Genomic DNA, 22,614 nt, shown 5'->3' on the forward strand with positions numbered 1-22,614 from the left:
TTGACTAATGTAGATCCCGCCAATTGAGCAGGGTATCGTAAAGCTTCTTGGGTCGCGTATCTTTGGTGTGATTACGGTGTTTGACTTTTGCGTCAACACTACTGTTTCGAACTTTCCCATCCTTCTTTTCTTTGACACCATGTCCTTCAAATACTTTGCATATTTTGGCATTTGTTCTATCACTTCTGTAAAAGGAATGTTGACGTGTAACTGTTTTAACATTTCCATGAAGCGGTGATACTGAACTTCATCCTTTTGCTTCTTCTTCAGTCTTTGCAGGAATGGTGGTAGTTGTACCTTCACTGTTCCGTGTTTTATATTCACTGTTCTATTATTTATAGGCTTAGAGGTGGACGCAACTTCCGGTTCCATCGTCTCAGGCTCTTCTGATTCATTTTGTGTTAACGGGTTCTTGGATTCCATCGCACTTGGATTGGTCCTACTCAGCTTCTTCTTTTCTTTTGCTATCGTCTTTCCACTTCGCAAGGTCACTACTTGACATTGCTTCTTTCCTGTGTTCCCTAGGTTGCGAGGGAGCTCAGTTGAGCTTGGTAGCATCCCTTGTGGTCTATTTTTCAGCTCTCCTGCAATCTGTCCTATTTGGATCTCTAGGTTCTGAATGGAAGTCACCTGGTTCTGGAGGACCGTCTCATTCTTTTCAATGTACTATTTTAATATGTTATCCATAGATGATGATAGTAGTGCTTGCGAGCTGCTGGCTTGATGTTGCGGTTGATCGTTAGCTCGTTGGAAAAATCCTTGAGGTCCTTCTTTTTGCAGCATAGGTTGATAACTTTGTTGTTGAGTATTTTTCAAAGCAAAATTGGGGTGGTTTCTCCACCCGGGGTTGTATGTATTAGAGAAAAGTTTGTTCTTTACGAAGTATACTGACTGCGGGGTCCTTGGACATTCTTCAATCAGATGCGATTCCCCATAAGTATCACAACTCATGCTCGTCTATTCAATTGCATCGACCCGCCCTCTTTGCGTTCCAGGGTAGTTGATTGCGATGCCCTGTAACATATTAATCATCGCATTCATTTGATTCTGTAGAGATGCGATGGCCTCATTGTTTGTGTTACTTTCTCGAAGTTTTATTCATTGATCGCTTTTCTGCCAATCTTCACGATTCTTTGATATGCAATCAAGGATTTTCTTCACCTCATCATAAGTTTTATCAAGCAGACCACCATCTGCTGCCGCATTGGCAGCTGTCTATGATACAGGATTTAAGCCATGGTAAAATATTTCCATCTGGAGACAGTCTGGTAATCCGTTGTGTGGAAAATCTTGCACCAATCTCTTAAACCTCGCCCACGCGTCGCTGAGCGATTCATCTATTTCCTGTTCAAAATTCGTAATTAACTTCCTTCTTCTTGCATTCTCGGTAGGAGGGAAGTATTTCTTCATGAACTTCTCGACAACCTGTTCTCACAAAGTAATCTCCCCTAGTTCGAGGGAATATGCCCATTTCCTTGCTTGATCGCATAACGAAAATGGGAAAAGTGTGAGTCGAACTTCTTTAGCAGAGATATTTGGGAACACAAAACTGTTACAGATTTCAATGAAACTCCAGAGATAGGTGTGCGGATCCTCGCCACACCTTCCACTAAACCGTTCGGCTGTCTAGAACATCTGTAACATAACCGGCTTCATCTCAAACCTTTGTTTGTCCAAACCTGGCCTCATGATTCCTGGGGAGAAATCATATAGGTTAGGTGATGCATAGTCCCTGATGGGTCTATTATCATCATTCAGCAGAAGAATGGGGTTTTCCATGATGTTGTTTGCATTTACTGCTCTCTCTTCTGATTGTTCCGTCATTCTAGAATTTCTTTCTTGTTGTTTTTGGCGGTTGTTTCTCCGTCTTCTTCGGAACATTCTTTCGATCTTTGGGTCGTAGTTGGGCTCAGGAACGTGTCCTTCGCTCATGCGACGCATGCTTCTTCCCTTACCAAAGGAATGACAGTGTATAGAGGTCAAAAGCTACAAAGAAAATCAAAAGGTTTACTATTAGCACAATATATACTGTCATAGTCCCCGACAACGACGCCAAAAAATTGATGCGTTGTGAAATGTGATGCAATTATAGTGTGACTTTGCAATGATGTATTATGCATTGCACATGCAAGTTTTCTTGATAAGACTCAAGTATAAGCCTCACTAGGTTTCCTGGTAAGTCCTGGGTCAAACACAGGGACTACTAAGTAATATGCGACAGCTACTTTGATTCTCTTGCGGTGGTGAAAAAAAATAAGTTGGGTGGTGTTTTGATTAAGAAAATTTCCTATGCGACAGAGTTCAAATGAAGAGTTGATGAAATCAAGAGTTACAATGAGTATGCGATGAATGGGTTGAGAAGGGGTTTAGCTAACATTTCCTAAGATTACGTACAAGTTATGTGATCATGCTATATACAAACAACAACATGCATCTCTCAATGGAAATTCCACAATTCCTATTTCTAGGACGCATGAAATGTATATGAAAAAGTCGATAGGACTTATGTCTAAGCCTCTATTATTGTCTATGCGATGATGCACGATGCACACATAAAACAAGCTGCCCGCATACTATCATATCTTATTTCTAGGGTGCATGTGATGTGTAAATAGTGATAGAACTTATGTCTGAGTTTCTATTTCTTGCTTATGCGGTTCTAATCCAACTCTTTCAAGCCTAGATTCTAATCTAACTCTCTCAAGTTTAGATTCTATCTTTAGACTACTCTCTCAAGTATCTCTAAAGGGTGAATGACGCATACATAAGACAAGATGATTGCATAAAATGTAAATCTTAGGTCATGCAAGCTAAGTACTTTTCAACCTATTCGGAAATTGAGCTACTCATGCGAAGTGTGGAAAGATTGAAGTTAGATTGAAATGAGATTTCCATTTTCTATAAATAAAGTGTTGAATACAAAATATCAAATGAGAGATAAGAATCTCGGTAAGTAATGTCTTGCTTCTCGTGGCATTTTACACTGTCTTTTTCACTCCAACTCTGTCCAGATGAATATTCTTGCTCTCGCAAGTGTTGGCCCTCTCTCCCTCTGTAGCGCTTTCTGACAGTCTCTCGATCTATCTAGGAATGATCTCTCGGCTTCTTTGTCTCCTAGTTCGTCTCCGCCTCTAAATCTAAGTATGAGTATATACGTGAACGTACTAACAGCTCTTTAACTTGTATATTCTATCTCTCTTCTAAAACTTGTTAACCCTTTTACTCTGGCAGCCTTCGGTATTTATAGAGCTCAATGTGAAGCAGCCTTTCTCTTTAATGATTGCAATGATAGGCGGTCATTAAATCTCCTGCTCTGATGCGCCGATTAATGGTCACCGAAAGTTGAGTGTACTTGCTACAGTGTTGCTTTAACAGCTTGTCAACTAAATTCATATTCGACCGTCATCAGCTTTCCATCCCATCATGATTTATTATGCGACCTTGATTGCATACGATCGCATGACTTTGCGATCGCAATCTTCAAGCGCGTCGACGCCTAATTCCTTTGGATCGCAATTTCCCTTGCACTAACGTATTTTTCCTACACAAAATAAGTAAATTAACTGCTTTTATGTGAAGGGCGCATGTGATCGCAATTTCTTCAGTTTAGCAGTTTTTGACATGATGTTGTCTATTTTTGTCGTCGCATTCTCTCATTGTTTTACTTATTTGAGCTGTAATAACGTGTATTTCTACCCGTTATCAGTGGTGTCCTACTTGCTGTTTTTCGTGTAGAAGACCATTCGGTGGTGGACGACAGCGATTTTGGTAGACGATTGGCTTGGCGTTGTAGCGACAGTGAGGGGTGCTATTCCTAGTGAGACCGAGAGAAAGACAGAAGAAAGGTTCTTCAAAGGTGAGTCTTTCGGTTCTTTGTATTTAAGTTTCCAAAGCATGCCATAATTTATTCTGAATTTCATAACTTGTATGTATGTTTGTGAATGTGGTATTTCTGTCACTATGAATTTGTAACGATCTCGCCTCCACTCATAGATACTATTTGATAAGAGTTCATTCAATTTTTCCTAGCTTAATTTGGACTCGTTCAAGGATTTTATTTGTTTATTATGTTATTTTGTAGAAATTGAGTAACTAAGAGGTAGAACGAACCTTCAGAGTTAAAATGAAACCAAAATGAACCAAAATGGAGCTTTGTACTATCAATCGTGAAGAAATAGTGAAAATTGACCAAATTACCCTTAACCCTGGTGTATCTACGCCCGACGCTCAACAACAGAAGCATGCAAAGTTGGGGAGCATCACGACGCTTGAAACATTGAAGGACATGGAAGAATTGGCAAGCGCCCGAGGAATGTTGTGCCGCTCAAGGGTCTGCACTTCAACAAGCATCAAATATGCCACAACGTTGTACCCTAGAGGTTCAAAGCCAACCCCTTTCTGTATATATATATATATATATATATATATATATACTTATTTATTTATTTATATTTGGCTGATCTAGGTCATTCTATGCTTAATTTGGATGGCCTCCATCTCCATTTCCTTTGTATTTTCTTCTTCCCAGCCATAACTTCTTTTAGTTTTTTATTTATTTACATTTTGACTTCATCTTGGCATAATATGTGTGCATAAGGTAAGTGCTTCTAGATTAGGGTCGGATTGAAACCCATATACCTTTGTTAGAAGACTTGAAATTTAAATTCTATGATTGTATGGTTGCTGATTTCTTTGTTCTTGAATGATATTTGAATTTCAATACATTGAATTTATGGATATTTTGTCCAACTTCAAGGGAACCAAATTCCCACGAAAGTGTGACATAACCTTTCATTTCAAAAATTGTTTTTATAGAAAAAAAATACAGCAACCTAAACATGAAGAACAAAGAATATACATTAAGTATGCATGCCTTAGAAGGTTAAGCTAAAGGATAAAAGGACCATACCTTTGTTAAATTCTAACCTTCTAAAAAATTAATCTTTCTTTTTTCTCGAACGCGTCTTCACGATCAAGGATACCACCATAAGAATAACCTTGTTATTCTCTAGGATTTCAAGGGTTGGTTGGGTGGTCTCCAACACTTGGAAGAGGAAGAGATAGAGAGAAAATTTTGAAAGAGTAGAGAGGAATTGGTGGGGGCTAGGGTTTTTCTTTTGCACTCAAAATTGCCTTTTTCTAAATGGGCTATAAGGATATTCATATGAAGAAGGGTTAACCCCTTCTCCAAGTTTTCCTTTTTTTTTTACCTTTAATGCTAATTAATTAAATAGCCTTTGTTTAATTAATTGTCATACTAGTCAAATAACCATATATTAAATTCTATTTAATATTTAGTTAATTAATGAACAGGTAAACATCATATATTTATATGTATCCACCTCTCTAACATTATAATTAATTAATTCTTCACGAATCTAATTCACATGAATTTAATATTTGAATCTCATTCAAATATTTCTCTCTTATATAATTTGGATTATAGACCATTTCTATAATTAACCGTTATATATTAATCTCATTAATATAAAATTCTCTCAAATGATTTGAACAATTCAAATAATTCCTCATTACTATCCTTTAGCAAGCTAACAAGGGGACCTTGTGGACAAATAGATTAAAAACTCCATTGATATGAAATTAATTAATTAAAATCTTTAATTAAATTAATCAATATTCATTAAATATCGGTCACTTCATTAAAGACCAATACCTGCACTCTTCGCACTACAGATATATTTATGTGTCTACAAATAAAACCAAACAATAGTGAGTCGACCGCTCATAACTACAGTTAGGTCAAATTACCATTTTACCCATTTTGTTACATCTAACTTCATAAGTACCACTGATTCCTCTAATGAACAAATAGTTTATAGTCCAACTATAAACTGAAACCTCTCAGGCCAATGAGAGGTTAAGGCCTCATTGTTCAAGACCCACAATTATCTATTAAGAGAGCAATTTATCTACTTTCCATAAGGTCGGGAAGGAGTAAATTCCATCTTGTGTAGTTGTGTTCCCCGCTCTTTACTCAGACAAATCCACAAAATGGTAGGCTTGTTGAGTCAGCTAACATAGCCACTCTCACCTATATAGATCAAAGGATTGCCCTCATAAACAGACGTTCACAACTCAGTTAGGATTAAGGTCAAGTCATCTATGGTCATCCTAGTGAAATGTAAGTCCCTTTTAGTAATGGTGTTATATAGAGATACTATTCATTTCGTGGTCCAGTCTTATATAAACTTTTTGTATAGAATACCCCCACTCATATATCTCCACATGAACAATCAGTATTAGAACATTTGTAGCACTTTACAACAATTGTAACAATTACTAAGTGGGTCGTATTCGTAGTGTCACCATGATAAGATACCCGACCTTATCTATTTACTATAAACCATTTAGGTTATTATTTAAACATGATCCACCTGTATGTTAACAACATACATGTTTCATTACATAAAATAACCTAGGATCTTAGTTTATTGTATTTAACTAATGCAGTTTAAATATTAATAAAATAGCTTTTATTTTATTAAATATATGATTTGTATTTATAAACTACAAGATACATGAGATTTAGAATCCTTGGCACCATACACAAGGATATAGTTTATAGTTCTCCTAAGATACTTGAGAATAGCTTTAACCGTTGTTTAGTGATCAAACCCTAGATTGGGATGATATCTGCTGACCACTCCCATTGCATGGTAGATTTTTGACCTAGTACACAGAATCACATACATTAGGCTACCTACCGCAGATGCATAAGGAATCCGTCTTATTTCCTAAACTTCTTGAAGTGTTTATGACCCTGTTCCTTAGACAAAATAATTCCATGTTTAAAAGGTAATGAACCTTTCTTCGAATTTTTTTTCGAATATTTAACAAGCATTTTGTAAATATACGATGCTTGAGATAAGGCTAGAGATTTCTTCTTACGATCCCTAGAACTATGCTTTACCCAAATCTTTCATTTTGAATTGGGAACTATACATCTGCGGTAGGTACCCAAATCTTCCCTAGAACTATACGATGCCAGCCATTCCTTAATTTTGGTGTGAAAACCTACATCATTCCCAATGAGTAGGATATCATCCACATACAACACCAAGAATTCTATTAAATCTTTAATGATCTTCTTGTAAACATAAGGTTCATCAACATTTTGATTGAAGCCATAGGTTTTGACTACGGCGTCAAACGTTATATTCCAAGATCGAGATGTTTGTTTCAGTCCATAGATGGACCAATTTAGCTTGTAAATATTTTTCTCTTGACCTTGTTCAATGAATACTCTGGCTGAGATATCTAGATTATCTCCTCAAGATTGCCATTCATAAAGGTAGTCTTGACATCTAATTTCCATATTTCATAGTCATAATTTGTGGTAATGGATAAAAGAATCCATATAGATTTTATCATAGAAATACGCGAGAAGGTTTTCTCATAGTCCACCCCCTCAATCTTGGTATAACCCTTTGCTACTAATCTAGCGTTAAAGATTTGCACCTTTACATCTATACCTCTTTTCCTCTTGCAGATTCATTTACAACTTATAGGTTGTACCCCATTAGGTTGATCTACAAGTTCCCAAATAGAATTGGAATACATAGACTCCATTTCTTGATTCATGGCTTTAATCTATTGATCTTTGTCCGTATCAACCATTGCCTATTAATAGGTCAATGAATCCTGACCATTGTCATTTTCTATGACACTTTGAGTTTCAGTTAAACCCAAATAACAAATGGGTTGGGTTCGAACCCTCCCACTACATCAAGGCTCCCTCAACTCTTGAGTAGGACGTGCTTAACTTGATGAAGCAATATCAACAACTCCTCTTAAAGTGTTGCCTTCTTCAACAACTCTTGTTGAAGTTTCAGTAGTTCCTTTGGTGAGTTAATTTAATACGATTTTACTCCTTGATTTTCTCTCTCTAATGTGATCTTCCTCCAAAAAAGTTGCATTTGTCGATAAAAATACATTATTTTCATTTGGATCGTAAAAGAGACCACCTATAGTTTCTTTAGAGTTGCCTACAAAGTGGCACAAATTTGAACGTGGTTCCAAATTCGTCGGATTTTCCACAAGCACATGTGCTAGACATCACAAAATCCTGAGATGTCATAAACTACTTTTACAACCTCTCCCTAATTAAAAAGTCATTTTAGAAACACTCTTTGATGGAACTTGGTTCAAAAGGTATGTTGCGGTCTCCACTGATAACCCAAGAACGAGATAAGTAGAGAAGCATAACTTATCATGGATTGAACCATGTATTATCGGGTTATGTTTCACCTTTTTGATACACCACTTTGTTAAGGTGTACTGGGTGTTGAGAGTTGATGTATGATTCCATGTTCTATCATATAGTTAAGGGATCTTATATCCATGTACTCTTCACCCCCATCTGATCGAAGTGTTTTTATCCTTTTACCTAATAAATTCTCAACTTCAGCCTTATACTCCTTGAACTTTTCATGTGTATTAGACTTATGTTGCATTAGGTAAACATACCCATATCTAGAATAATTGTCAGTAAAGGGGATGAAGTATTCAAAACCTCTCCATGCTTTAACATTCATCAGAGTACAAAGGTCTGAATGTCTAAGCTCCAAGAGTTCTTTGGTCCATAACCTTTTCCAGTAAAAGGTCGTTTTGTCATTTTTCCTTCTAGACAAGATTAGTGGTAAAGAATTTTCTTCTAACTCGTTTAAAAGTTAATTTTAACCAATTTCTCAATCCTATCAAGTTTAATATTTCCTAGTCTTAGATGCCAAAGATGAGTGTTTTCTTTCAGATAAACTTTCCTTTTTTAGTTTTGTGTAGTTGCAGTATTGAACATTTCAACATTATAAAGCATTTTAGATACTAATGGCCTTAGTACATATACGTTATTTTCAATTGTTGAAGAACATATATCAACACCAATTTTTAGACAAATGCTTTATCACGAACAAACGATATATTATAAGAGTGTTCCAACAATCAAGAAACTGAAATTAAGTTCCTCTGGAAATTAGGAACAAAGTAAACATTGTCTAATAATATAAAATTAGATTAAAAAATAAAGCCTTCTTGAAATTCTGCATCGAATATTTGACAATTATTTTATCAATATACGATGCTTGAAAAAAAGTAATGTTTTGTTCTTGTGATCCCTAATTATTTGGATCCCTAAAACATACTTTTATTCACCAAAACCTTTTATTTGAAGCTGAGCAGCCAACTAGCTTTTAATGTCAGTGAGAAAACCTACAACATTCCCAATTAGTAGGATATCATCCACATACAACACTAAAAAAGCTTCTAAATTATTGATGATTTTCTTGTATACACAATGTTCATTAACATTTTGGTCAAAACCATAAGATTTAATCACCGTATCAAACCATATGCTCCAATATCTAGATGCTTGTTTCAATCCATAAATAGAATGACCAAGCTTGTAATTTTTTTGCTCTTGTCCTTGTTTTAAGAACTAGTTTCCTTCTCCATTAAGCAAGTTTCTAAAACAAGTAAATAAAATTGACCTTATTTAGCCTTCTTATTTTTAACCAAATACTTTGAGTTGTTCCTCTTCCAATGCCCATCTCAATTGCAATAGAAACATATTTCCTTTTCAACATGGGCCTTTTTCCCTTTTGTCAGTAGTAGGAGGGGCAGTTTTATTCCTCTTTCCACCTATTTAGTACTAGTGGAAGAAGCTCTAGAAGAGGTTGAACCTCTTTGGAATTTGTTTTGAAGTTGGCAACATTTGCCTCCTTTTTCTGTCATTTGACATTCATCAAGGACTCACAGGTCTGAAGTTCGTTCAGTAGGATGGTTAGGTTGTAGTCAAGCTGGTTCATGAAAGTGTTGCTACGAAATTGAAGGAAACTCATCGGAAGAGTCTCGAGAATAAAACTGACCTGGCTGGATTCATCAATGAAAGCGCTATTTATCTCAACTACGTTGAAGTGGATCAATATAATAAGAATATGTTCTCTAACAGAGGTCCCTTCGTTCATCCATGCATTTAAGATGAATTCAAAAGCATCATGCTTCGATCTGAGTGGACGGTTGATAACGGGCAGAAATGCACGTTATTACAGTGCAAATAAGTAAAACAATGAGGGAATGTGACGATAAAAATACATAAAGTCATGTCCAAAAGCGGTAAACTAAGAATATTGCGATCGCATGCGCCCATCACATAAAAGCAGCTAATTTACTTATTTTGTGCAGGTAAAATGCGTTGGCAAAAAGAAAATTGCGATCCAAGGAATTCGGCGACTGCGTGCATTAAAAGATTGCGACCGCAAAGCCATGCGATCGTATGCACTCGCGAGAATTTGCTCGAGCAGGTGACCCCATAAAGATGGTGCATGAAGGTGAAAACATAATAAATCATGATGGGACTGAAAACTGATGATGATCGAATCCGAATTTAGTTGACAAGCCGTTAACCACACACTGTAGCAAGTACATTCAACTTTTTGGTGACCATTAATCAAATCATCAGACAAAAGATTTAATGACTTCCCATCATTGCAATCATTAGAGAGAAAAGCTTCTTCACCTTGAGCTCTATAAATACCGAAGGCCACCATTGTGAAACGAGTTTGACACAGTTCTCCACATATAGAAGATAGATCATATACAAATAGATAGTCGTTAGTCTATAGTTGTTCTTATACTTAGAAGGTGGAGGCGAGCAAAGAGAGACACTGAGAGATCATTCTTGGTCAGCTCGAAAGACTGCCGGGAAGCGCTATAAAAGGAGAGAGGGGCGACACTTGCGAAAGTAAGGATATTCTCCTGGATAGAGTAGAGTAAAAAGACAGTGTAAAAGCCTCAGGAAGCAAGACATTGCTACCGGGCTTCTTATCCCTACTTTTCATTGTTGTTTTATATTTTGACTTTATTTATAAAATGGAATTTTCATCTCAACATCTATTCGATCTCTTCACATTTTGCATGAATAGCTAAATTTTCGAATGGGTTGAGAAGCACTTAGCTAGCAGGACCTAGGATCTTCACATTATGCGATCATCTTGTCTTATTTATGCGTTATTCACCCTTTATAGACACTTAAGTGAGTAGTCTAAAGAAAGAACCTAGACTTGAGAGAGTCAGGTTAAAATCTAGGCTTGAGAGAGTCAGATTAGAACCGCATAATCAAGAGATAGAAATATAGACATAAGTTCTGTTTGCTATTATGCATTGCATGCACCCTAGAAATAGGATATGATAGTATGCGGTCACCTTTGTGTATGTATGTATCATTCATCATCGCATAGACAAGAATAGAGGCTTAGACATAAGTCCTATCGATATTATCGTATATATCGCATGCGTCCTAGAAATAGGAACTATAGCATTTGAATTGAGAAATGATGTGTTGTTGTATGTATGTAGCTTGATCGCATAACTTGAACGCAATCTTAGGAAGTGTTAGCTAGATCCCTTCTCAACCCGTTCATCGCATACTCATTGTATTCTCGATTTTATTAACTCTTTACTAAAATTCGTTGCATAGATTTATACTTATCTAAACTCCAACCAACTTATTTGTTTTAGCCACCACAAAGGATACAAAATTTACTATCGCATAGTATCTTAGTAGTCCCTGTGTTCGACCCTGGACTTACCAGGAAACCTAGTGAGATTTATACTTGGGTTTTACTAGGAAAACTTGCATGTGCAACGCATAAATCATCATCGCAATTTCATACCATTATTTCATCACATTTACAATGCATCAACGGTATTCCAAACATCTAATGCATTGAGTCTATGATCTCTTGTGCAGTGATCAGATTCTCATGTTTCTTGGCTAATACTTTTGTTAAGCTAGCTAAGATGTATGCTTTAGCCTTATCATTGGCCTTAATCCATTTTTGATATGCATCACAAACATTTCGTGATGCATTGTGGGTAGAGACATGAGGACATTCCCCAATCAATGTTAAGGCCATTGATAATCATATTCTTCCAAGTTGTATATTTCTCTCCAATTAATTTGTCAGAACCAAGCAATGAAATTATAGCACTAGTCATTTCTAATATTCCTAACATAAAAAAAAAAAAAATTATATTAGACATCTTGCATTACTATTTAAAATAAATATCCAATCAATTTTAGCAAAAAATAATAATGAGCCCTAATTTCATTTAATTTGCAATGACACTTTAGTTATTTAGAAGAACAACCACTTTAGGATGGACAGTTAATTCACTGAATTGAGACTTTCTCAACCAATTATTACACCAAAACAACTCTTATTCCTTTAACAATTAGTTATCATTCATTTGGTCAAGACACCATTAACTTACTTAGTGTTTTCTTGTATGTGTTACCCTTTATTTTATATCCTACAATTTTGCCCAATAAGCTTGCCTCAGGAAAGGACAATAATGGTGCAAAATAACAACCTTATCCATCTCTAGAGTTTGTCCCGATGTTGACTCTATACAAACATCTTTTTAAGGGGGACATTCCCAGGGTGCCAGAAGGCCGAGCATGAAATCTCACGTTGCAAACCAATAAAGGAGACCATAGGATATGTTGACACATGTCATTCTCCCACGTACTATAAATACTTTCTACATTCACTTTGATAATGACTCATGCAAACACCTTCCTAAGGGAGGATGTTTCCAGGGTACCTTGAGGCCGAGCATGAATCTCACAGTGTGAACTTAATCGGAGAGCAGAAGAGAGAATTTGACATATCATATACATATTTTTCTCTCACTAAATATTTTTAAACACAAGGATTATTACTTATGTACATTTGAATTGACACAATATAATATTTATATTGTATAGTTTAACAATATTTTTTAGTTTATTAAACATTTTAATTAACTAATTACATAGTTTCATGCTTATAAAATTTTGAATATTGCACCTCCTAGGTCAGTTCACAGGTAGGGGTATTCTTTTATGATCAGCTTAAGTACCCTAGCCTAGACAAAACGTTCCTTGGTCAGAGGTCCCTTATAGTCAATATTTTATAAATTTAATATTTTATTATTTCATTTTAATCCTATTAATAGAAAGGAAAGAATTAACCTATTTCTATTAGAAATAATTTAACATAAAGTCTAATTTGATAAATTTTAAATTATTTAAAATCAATTAGTACCTTATGCTTGCATTTAATTGTTTATTAGTGATTTAAATATCTAACTGATTAATCATATAAAAATTATATATTAGTTGAAACAAAAACCTATAACATGCATCTAATGAGACTATAAATATAACAATTATATTCAATCTATGTAGTGTCATGCTTAATGCATTATTCATTTTCATTAACATACATAATACAACACATATATTAAAAGCAATGAAAACTATGTAGTAGACATGCTTTTCATAGAAAAATATTACAATATAACTCATATATTATAATTATGCATACTAATATACATTATGCATGTACATAGTTGGGAATAAATCTAAACTTTTAATACAAAATTTATATTTAAATATGATACATGATTATGCTTAAACTATGGTAAGAAGTTAAACTATGTGGCATACCATATGCAACATATTAATAATATAATTTAAATATACATCACATGCACATTAAAACTATATTATAAAGTAATAATAGTCTAAATATTGGCACCCTAATAAAATAATTAAATTAATATAACTAATTTATATTAATTTAATTATAAATAAAGTGAAAAAATAGTTATTTAGAAAGGGAAAAAAAAACTCCCACGAACATTTGCTCCATGTGCGCACGAACCTAGACGCCAACATTATGAGCGCCTCGACGCAACAACATACTTGCCAAAGTGCAGGGCTACGCTATAGCACAGCGTAGCACTGCTGGTCCCTGGCACCGCGTTGTGTCATAGCACTACGGTGCCGTGACCTTGCGCATCGAGGCATTGTAGCGCTATGGCATAGCATCGAGCGCTACTTGATAGAAATAAATTCCACAGCCTCTGTTCGATTTTCTTTCAGTTTCGCTTTTTACCAATCTTCTCTACAACTTTTGCTATCGATCGACATGAACTTGCAGACTCAATAACAAAATTAAATGCCGAAAACATCGGGCCTTCACATCAATCTTATCATTGAAAAGTTCTAAATTCTAAGTGCCAATACTTAAAAACATAATGCAAAGACCAACATACATTATATATCCAAAACAAAGATACCCACCATCTCCTTCTTGTATTAAATTCAAGAAAGAAATTGATCCCAATACCTTGTTCTCATACTATTTGAAGGGATTGAATCCTATAAGGAAGCGTGCAAATGCTTTTTCATCAATTAGTTCTGGAATTACACAACATAGAAAAGAGAAAAGAAAAGATTAAGCATGCTTTTAAACTTTATAAAGGGAGAAGAAAGTTTACGTTTGAAGACTTTTCTTTAATATCTTCTCCAACTTCATCACAGTGATCAAGAACTCTTTGAACACCAAAAGAATACCACAATAAAAGCTTCCCTACTATTCACGAGGGACAAGGATAGGCTTATGGTAACTTTTTTTTAGAGGATAAAGGGAAATATAGAGGACAATTACTTTGTCAATATTCTTGTGAAGCAAAAAATCTTGTGATGTTGGAGATATTTTTTTCTTTTATTTTTCTTAAAGACATCTTGAGAGAATCTAGGCTTCTTCTTTTTCCTTCTTGTTCACATTTGAAACGGAAAAACCAATGAGGGAAGATAACTCTCCTCAACATCTCTCCACTCCTATGCTATAACTTCAGATGAGTTACTTATGTGTTAATATTGTGTGCTCAATCATGTTCGATTAATGCAATAAAAATCTCTAAAAATTACACAATTTTTCTCCTAAAAGTTCAAGTATAAACTAACTAGGAGGTAGTCTTAGTGAGGATTGAGGTTGAACATGGGGATTGTAATTAAATGAAGAACAAAATCAGTTAATGGTTCTTTTTTATTTTTTTTTTGTAATCATAGGGTTGATTTATCAAATAATGGTGAATATTGTTGCATAAATCATAAACTAGAAAGCAATTAAAATAATGCGAGTTTGATGGTTAAAGGTAGGCAAGATGGTCACACAACACAGTTGTAAAGTTGGAAGAAATAGATGAGAAAATGGAGTTGAGACAAACAACCTTCAAACCTTTGAACTTAATGACAAGCTCATGTTCATGTTCATAACCTCTAAGGACTCCATCTCTCGGTGAGTTAACCATATAAATCATGTTTCCATGATGCATGTTTAGGTTACTTGGAATGTAAGGTTGTGTTTATCTCTATACATATCTCTTATTCAAGTTAATGATATCCACAATCACTTGGTCGTTCGAGTAGTTAATTGTTATCACTTGATTCAATTTGTTAAAAGGAATCAAGAGCTTGATTTAGGCACTCATTAACTGATAACTTGTAGAAATACAAGTTATTATATCTTTTCCAGATACGAAAATAAGAAAAAGGCATGAAACTCTGATCAAACAATCTCAATATCTAACATATCTAAATTTTGGGCTGATATTGCTATCTTTATGCAGAATACCCTTCAGCAAAATCAGATGAACCAGATCGTATAAGCCAAGTACCCACTGACGCGATCAGGCAAGAACTACTAGAAAAACATATGATCGCATAGCTATAAGAGATGAGGCATGACATGATATGGGCGGTGGGAGTCAAATCACAGATTGCATTAGTAGACAGCAAGAGAACTTTGACGAAGATTCAATGAATCCCTGACACATTGCAGACAGCATGTCAAGGTATGGAATTTAATGTGCCCCATCAATGCAATCATGAGAAAGTTAAAAAAAGAAAAAAAATCCATGAGCGCCTATAAATACCCATGCAATTTTTATGCAGAAGATATAATGGGAGACGAGAGAAAATTTTGAGAGGAAACTCTGCTAAAAAACCTTCCTAGTTTTCCATAGAAATTCTCTAGTGAGAGCTTAGGAATCATGTGAGAAAGGAAGAAATATACAACTATTTAATGTTCTAAGTGAAGTAGTCATGAAAAGAGCCGGAGGGAGCAAGACATTGCAGACCACAACTTGATTCTATAATCTTTTCTTTTTCTTTGTGTATTTGCATTGTAATTTCTATATTAAAAAATTCAGACTTTCCAATATGAATACATGTTCATCTTATCTTTCATTCGTCTATTCCATCACTATCATGTATAGCTAAATTTTCTAATGGGTTGAGAAGTGTGTAGTTGACACTACTACTAAGAAGCAAGAGAATCATGTGATCAACTTATCTTATGCATGCTTATATACTTTGCTTGAATCAATTGAAATATTGTTCTAAGTAAATTTAATCTAAGTTTAAGAGACTTTAGATTTGGAACTCATAAAACAAGATAAGATATTTCTTAGAAATAAGTATATCCTCTGCGCATTGTATTGGTTTAGGGAAACACACAGTAGAAGAAAATAAGATCATTAAGCATTCTAATTCCTCAATTTTGGCTACCATTTAAGCATGTTCATTAACTAAGAAGAGTATTTAATTCAATAACTTTGAAGATCCCCTTCTTCAACGAGATTAAGCTGTAATTCTTCCTTCTTTTGGTCGTGGACCACCACTAGACTTCCTTACTATCCTCTAGCAGCCTTAGATTGAGTTATGGAACTCAAAACAAGCTTGGATTAAGGGAATCAAAAGGAAGAAGAAGACTGGTTTTCTTGTTGGTGAAGAAATCTTCTTCAACCTCAATTCTCAGAAAATTCCTCTAACTTGCATGGCTACTTCCCTCAAAATTGAGTGTTTTATACAGGCGTTCATGCGAATACTGAATTGTATAATATCATTCCAACTCCAACTTCAAATTTGAGTTGGATTGTGAGGGGAAGGTGACTAACCTACTTGAAACCAAAAGAGGAAAAATCCAACTTTTGGGTTTTTCAGACTTTCAAATTCCTTTTTATTTTGAATTTGTTTCTTTCAAAATCAAAACATTTTTCAACTTTAATTCTTTTAATTAAAACTAAAATTTTATTAATTTTAAAAAATAATTCAATAATTAATTTTTTCAATAAAATTAATAATAAATAATTAACTAAACAATTTAATTAGCTTTATTAATTTAATATCGAATATTAAATTAATTTGTCATCAAATCCATCACCATGAATCCTTATTCATGAAATTAATATCTAAATCATATTTAAATATTAATTTATTCTCCAATTTGTTTAATTCAAAAATTAAATGTATAATTATATCACATATAATTACTAATTTCCTTAATTCACAACTTATTACACAATTCTAAGGATTATTCCGTTTGTGAGCTAGTAGGGGGATCTAATGAACCAACAGATCATGGACTCCAATGATATGAGATTAATTGGATAAACTATTTACATCGAATTAACCCCCATTCATTAACTACCGGGTCACTCCACTAAAGCCCAGTAGTTGCACTCCCCTCACTGTAGATATATTGTGCCCACTCGATTGATTAGTAAGTTAACCTTTCACAGGTTGTTCGTAATAACGATTGGGTCAAAAGGCTGTTTTACCCTGGAGGTTACCTCTTGTTCGTTAAGTCCCAATGAGAAGGTAGGGTCCCTTGTTCAAGACTCGAAGTTAGCACTAAAGCGAACAACCTCTCTACTATCTTTCAAAATGGATAGGAGTGAATTGCATCTTGCACCCTATGTTTGCAGCTATTTACTCGGTCTTACCCCTCAAATGGGAGACTTATTAAGCTGGCGTTGTTGAGACAACCCTCACCTATTCAAATCTAAGGATAATCTTGAATAAACAAGAGTTCATAGTTACCTCAGGATTAAGGTTAAGTTACCTAGGTCATCGTTATGAAATAGTCAGTCTTAAATAGTAAACAACGTTATAAAGTAAGAGTGACTTATTTCTTGGTCCGATCTTATGCAAACTCATTACACAGGACGCCCCCGCTTCTCAGCCACTACATGAACGAATTAGCTTCAATTCGTTTGTAGCACTTTACAACTCTTTGTAACAACTACAGAGTGAGCCGCATCTAATAGTGTTACCAGAATAAGCCACCCAACCTTATTCGTATATTCAAATATTCATATAATAGCCATGGATCATAGTTTATTAGATTTAGTCTTTACAAGTGCAATTTACAAATTCATTAACAACTTTCTTGAAAAAATGTTGAATAACATCTTTATTGATAATAGAAAATATTTAACTTTACAAACTAAAAGTTTTAGGACATGCAACCTAACAAAGCACTCATCGCATGCATCTTAGAAATAAGATAATGTGGCAAGATGCACTCAAAGTGCTGGTCGTAGCATTGAGTGTACTGTTTGATCGTATAATCCATTTAGTTGTTTAGGAAGTGTTAGTGATAATTCTTCTCAACCCTATTATCATATATCTATCACTAAATTTACATTGTTTAATTTAAACATAATTTTCATTGCATAGTACTTAGATTTAAAATAGCTCATTCACTTAACCATTTGAGCATTTCAATTTTCAGTACGATCATATTTTTAGTTTCACCGCACATTTACAAGCAATCCCTGCATTTGATCTTGGACTCACCGGGACTCTAGTTGAATTTGCATTTGGGATCGACCAGATAAAGCTAAGCGTTAAACCTCATAAGTCTTATCATTTCATCGCATATTATTAATGCATCAAGTTTTTTATGCCGTTGCCGGGGATTGTGGTAACTTACTGTGCTAAAGCCATTCTTATGATCTTTATAGACCTCGACTTTCTAGAGTATTGTACCTTCACTGCGAGAAAGGCGCAAATGAGGGAAAGAAATACTCTGGAGCTCGTATACGTCCCAGAAATAGAGAGGAATTTTCACAGAAGACCAAGAGCCAACAGAAAAAGGCGACAAAATAGAGCTGTAGGATGGACGAGCAGCGGAACCACCTGAAGAAACTACGAGTGGAAAACAATCCCGAGATCGTATGCTCGAATGATAACTGTTGTTATGAAAATTTGATTAACGATAGATGCATATCCCAACTGCTTTTGAATTTCAATATACATGCTTTCAGCATGTCTTCTAGTGTCTGAATAGTCCGCTCAGACTGACCATCCGTCTGTGGATTAAAAACGGTACTAAAATATAATTTGGTTCTCATAGATTTATGCAAACTAGGCCAAAACTCTGATGTAAATCTAGAGTCTTGGTCTAATACAATTGAAACTGGAGCTCCAAACTGACTCACAACTCGATCAACATATAGCTTAGCAAATTGGTCTAGGGTATAAGTAACTTTAACAGGTAAAAACTTAGCTATTTTTGTCAATCTATCCACAATTACCATATACCATCATAGCTCGCTGGTGTCTTAGGTAATCCAAACAGGAAATCCATCATAATATGCTCCAATTTCCACTCTGGTACGGGGAGTGGATTAAGTAATCCTGCTGGCCTATGTCTTTCTAGTTTAACTTGTTGACATATTAGGCACCTGCCAACATACTCCGTTATTTCTTTTTTCATACCAGGCCACCAGTACGTTCTCTTTAATGTTCTATACATCTTCGTATTGTCCGGATGCATAGCATAGGTCGAACTATGTGCTTCTTCTAGAATAGCTTGTTTAAGTGCTAAATCCTTAGGTATGCATATCCTACCTTCTTTCAATAGCACTTTGTCAGCTCTTAATTGGTAGTCCATCCTCAATTTTTTATCCACTTCTTCAACTAACTTCTAAAGATTGGAATCCTTTAACTGTTCACATAGAATATCTTCTACGAGCGTAGAACGCACTTGAAATGAAGCTAGTAACCCTCCTTTTTGACCGATTGATAATGCTGCCCTAGCATTATACTATTCATGAATCAATGTACCCTTCACTGAATTGATACTAGCTCTAGCTGATCTGGTTTTTCGACTTAAAGCATCAGCTACTACATTTGCTTTACCTGGGTGATAGTCAATGGTACGATCATAGTCTTTGATAAATTCAAGCCATCTTCTCCATCTCAAGTTTAGTTCCTTTTGATCAATGATATGCTTTAGTCTTTTATGATCCGTGAATATATGACACCGCTCACCAAACAGGTAATGTCTCCACAACTTTAAAGCTAACACAGCTGCTGCTAACTCCAAATCATGTGTAGGGTAGTTACATTCATGCTTCTTTAACTGTCGAGAAGCATAAGCTACTACCTTTCCCTCCTGCATCAGCACACATCTTAACCCTTGTCGGGATCCATCACAATAAACCTCAAACTCCTTACTTGGTGTAGGTAAAGTTAATACTGGTGCTGACACTAACCTCTATTTCAATACATGAAAACTATGCTCGCATTCTGGTGAGCACTCAAACTTCGTATCTTTTCTCGTTAGGTTTGTCAATGGTAGAGCTATCTTAGAAAAACCCTCCACGAATCTCCTATAATAACCTGCTAAACCCAGAAAAATGCGTACTTTGGTTACATTCAGGGGTCGTTCCCAATTAACTATTGCTTCTATCTTTTGGGAATCAACGCTAACTCCATCAGGCAAAACTATATGCCCAAGGAATATGACTTGATTTAAACAGAAATCACACTTAATAAATTTGGCATATAACTCCTTTTCTCTTAGAATCTGTAACACCATCCTCAAATGTTCTTTATGTTTCTCTGCACTACTAGAATACACTAGTATATCGTCAATGAAAACTATCACAAAATGATCCAGATAATGATGAAATATTCTATTCATCAAGTCCATAAATACCGCAGGAGCATTTTCAATCCAAACGACATTACTAGGAACTCATAATGTCCATATCTAGTTTTGAATGCAGTCTTTTGAACATCTGTGTCTTTCACCTTCAACTGGTGATAACCCAATCTCAAATCTATCTTATAGAACACCGTGGCTCCCTTTACTGGTCGAAGAGATCATCTATACGAGGCAATGGGTATTTATTCTTAATGGTCACCTTATTCAATTGTCTATAGCCTATGCATAATCTAAGAGTACCATCTTTCTTCTTAACGAACAAGATTGGCGCTCCCCAAGGCGACACACTGGGTCTAATGTAGCCCTTATTCACAAGTTCCTGTAACTGAACTTTTAGTTCCTTTAGTTCCGTTGGTGCCATTCTATATGATGTTTGGGATATAGGTGTTGTACCCAGAACTAACTCAATAGTAAATTCTATTTCCTTGTCAGGTGATAAGCTTGGTAACTCTTCAGGAAATACATCTAAGAATTCTTGTACCACAGGTACATCCTCAGGTTTCAGTTTCTTATCTTGTGAAACTGTTACATAGGCTAAATAGGCTTCACATCCTTTACTTAACAATTTCCTAGCTTTTACTGCTCATATTAAACTTCTTGGAAGTATTCTTTTACTTGCTACCAGGGTTATTTCTTTTTCGCCTGGTCTTCTAAACACTATTTTTCTTTTAAAACAATCCATAGTAGCATAGTGTTTACTTAGGAAATCCATACCTAAGATAACATCTAACTTTAGTAATTCTAATGGGATCAAGTCAACCCATAAACTCTGATTTCCAAGAATTACTTTACAATTCATGTATTACTCATGTACAACTAGAGTATCTCCTACAGGCGTAGCGATAAAACAATCCTCATTCATACGCTCAGGCACTATATCTATATTTAATGCACACATGCTAGATATGAATGAGTACATAGCACCAAGATCAAATAATGCATAAGCTGATTGATTATATAAAGTTATCGTACCAGTTACGACATCTGGAGACTCTTCCACTTCCTGGTGTGTCATAGCGTACACTCTACCCTGCTGCTACTGCTATTGTTGTTGGGTTCGTCTAGCTACCTACACCGTATCCCTCATCTCTAGTTCCGGTTGCTCTGGGTTGGTTTACAGTCTGTGTAACTCATGTTTTCTCACTCTGTGCTCTATGACCTAGTTGAGGATAATCTCTCTTGAAATGCCCCGCTTGTTCGCACTGGAAACATACATTCCTATTACCATAACATACTCCTGTATGAGGTCTACCACAGTTTACACAAAGTGGTTTGCTTCCTATACTAGCTACTGACTCGCTAACAGGACCTGATACTGATCTACCACTCTGTCCAGCTGCAGGTCTTGATCTCTTTCGACTTGAACTTTGTTGGCTCATGCCTCCAAAGCTCCTTATACCCAATTGTCTAGAGAACGGGGGTATAAATCTCCTACTTTGCGTTTCTCCAGGCATTCTAAACTGTCCTTCACATGGCTGGAGTACATCTTCCCTCACTACACTCTACTCTATTCGGATAGCGGTCTCAATTAACTGAGTTAAATTCACCCAATTGGATGTAGAGGTAACGGGTGTATGTATTTTTCTTCTTAGGCCATTCTTAAATCTCCTACACCTCTTATTTTCTTCCACGATGATCGGAAGAGCATACTGAGATAACTCAGTAAATCTTTGTTCATACTCAACAACCGTCATCATTCCCTAAGTTAGCCTAAGGAATTCTTCCCTCTTCGCTTCTTTAAAAGAACTAGGGTAGTATTTATCCTCAAATACTTGTCTAAACTCAGACCAACTCATATTTTTTGATCTATTCCTTCTGGCCACTATCACTTTCCACCACTTCTCAGCCCCTTTGTATAGCAAGAATGCCGCTAATTCGACCTTACAGTTCTCAGGGCATCTCATAACCTTAAAACATTTTTCAATCAAATCCAACCAGATCTCAGGATCTACTAGATCTGTGGCTC

Source organism: Benincasa hispida, chromosome 7 (assembly GCF_027475165.1).
Source record: "Benincasa hispida cultivar pf3 chromosome 7, pf3_genome.v1.1, whole genome shotgun sequence".
NCBI lineage: Eukaryota > Viridiplantae > Streptophyta > Magnoliopsida > Cucurbitales > Cucurbitaceae > Benincasa > Benincasa hispida.